The 1,782-nt window shown below is 40.0% G+C and overlaps 1 non-coding gene across 1 annotated transcript; it reads right to left on the bottom strand.

The window, feature by feature from the left end:
• Nucleotides 1-235: 235 nt before the first annotated feature.
• LOC132650170 (U6 spliceosomal RNA) lies at nt 236-342 on the bottom strand. Its single transcript, XR_009588563.1, has one exon. It is a non-coding gene; the product is annotated as a U6 spliceosomal RNA (small nuclear RNA).
• Between the last annotated feature and the right edge of the window lie 1,440 nt (nt 343-1,782).

Here is a 1,782-nt window from a genome sequence, read left to right as displayed (position 1 = left end):
CCAGATAGGCTAGGGTCAGAGGAGAGGGACCTCGCCTATCAGTGGACTTGGAAAGGGGCATGGGAGGAGATGAGGGAGGAAGGGTAGAATTGGGAGGGAATGAAGGAGGGAGCTACAACTAGGATACAAAGTGAATAAAGTGTAAACTAAAAACTTAAAAAAGAGTATCCTTTCTTCCTATGCTATATCATTTAAAAAACATATACTTTTAGGTGACTATTAGAGCAATATTTAGAAGTGCCATTTATTCTTTATGAATTTGGGTGTCATCCTTGTGTAGGGGCCATGCTAATATTCTCTGTATAGTTCCCATTTTAGTGTATGTGCTGCCAAAGAGAGCATTGGATTACACAAACTGTGGTACATTTTCACAATGGAATATTACTCAGCAATTAAAAACAAGGAAATCATGAAATTTGCAAGTAAGTGATGGGAACTAGAAAAGATCATCCTGAGTGAGTTATCCCAGAAGCAGAAAGACATACATGGTATATACTCACTTATAACTGGATACTAGATGTATAAGAATAGGATAAACATACTAAAATCTGTACAACTAAAGAAGCTGAACAAGGAGGACCTGGGGCAAGATGACCAATCCTCCTTTAGAAAGACAAATGAGATGGACATTGGAAGAGGAAGAAAACAGGGAACAGGTCAGAAACCTACCACAGAGGGCTGCTGAAAGACTCTACCTAGCAGTGTATCAAAGCAGATGCTGAGACTCATAACCAAATCTTGGGCAGAGTGCAGGGAATCATATGAAAGAAGGAGGAGTTAGTAAGAACTGGCAGAACTGGAGAGGTCAGGAGCTCCACAAGGACCAAATATATCTGGACACAGGAGGCTTTTCTGGCAGTGACTCTCCAACCAAGGACCATTCATGGATATAACCTAGAACCCCTGCTCAGATGTAGCCCATGGCAGCTCAGTATCCAAGTGAGTATCCTAGTAAGGGGAACAGGGACTGTCTCTGACATGAACTCAGTGGCTGGCTTTTTGGCCTTCCCCCCTCCCCAGAGGGAAGAGCAGTTTTGCTAGGCCACAGAGGAGGACACTGCAGCCAGTCCTGATGAGACCTGATAAGCTAGGGTCAGATGGAAGTGGAGGAGGACCTCCCCTATCAGTGGACTTAGAGAGGGGCAGGGAGGAGATGAGGGAGGGAGGGTAGGTTTGGGAGAAAATGAGGGAGGGGCTACAACTGGGATACAAAGTAAATAAACTATAATTAATATAAAAAATAAAAATTTAATTAAAAAGAACTTCCATTTATTGAATAATTAAAGTATAATTAGAATGTTTGACATACTAATGTAATACATCACTTAATTTCTATACTCCTCAAAAATGTTATTTCATTTCACCTTTTCACATAAGGAAAAGCTCAACAGGATTAGCTTGACTGATATACCTCAGCATATAAAGGGGACTGTCTGATTCCAACCAACATTTTTCTAACCCAAGTTTTGTAAAACTTTATCTATTATTATTTATTAAAAATATTTGTTGTTATGGTATAATTAGCCCTCACGGTCATATTTTAGCTTTTCAAAGTTTTCTAGAATTTTGTGGAATAGTTGTGCATATGATAGGGATATTTAAGTATAAAATATATCATATTTTTATTCAACCACATAATAAATGCCTTCTTACATTAAAAAAAATATTCACTATGCATGCAGGCTGTAGCTCCCCACCCTAAACTTCTCCCAGTCTTACTCATCCTCCCTCTTCTTCCCCATGCCTCTCCCTAGTCCACTGATACTGGAGGACCTCCTCCCC

This window comes from Meriones unguiculatus, chromosome X, assembly GCF_030254825.1.
Source record: "Meriones unguiculatus strain TT.TT164.6M chromosome X, Bangor_MerUng_6.1, whole genome shotgun sequence".
NCBI lineage: Eukaryota > Metazoa > Chordata > Mammalia > Rodentia > Muridae > Meriones > Meriones unguiculatus.
Note: the sequence above shows the minus strand (reverse complement) of the source record. Positions and strands in the feature narration are given on the sequence as shown.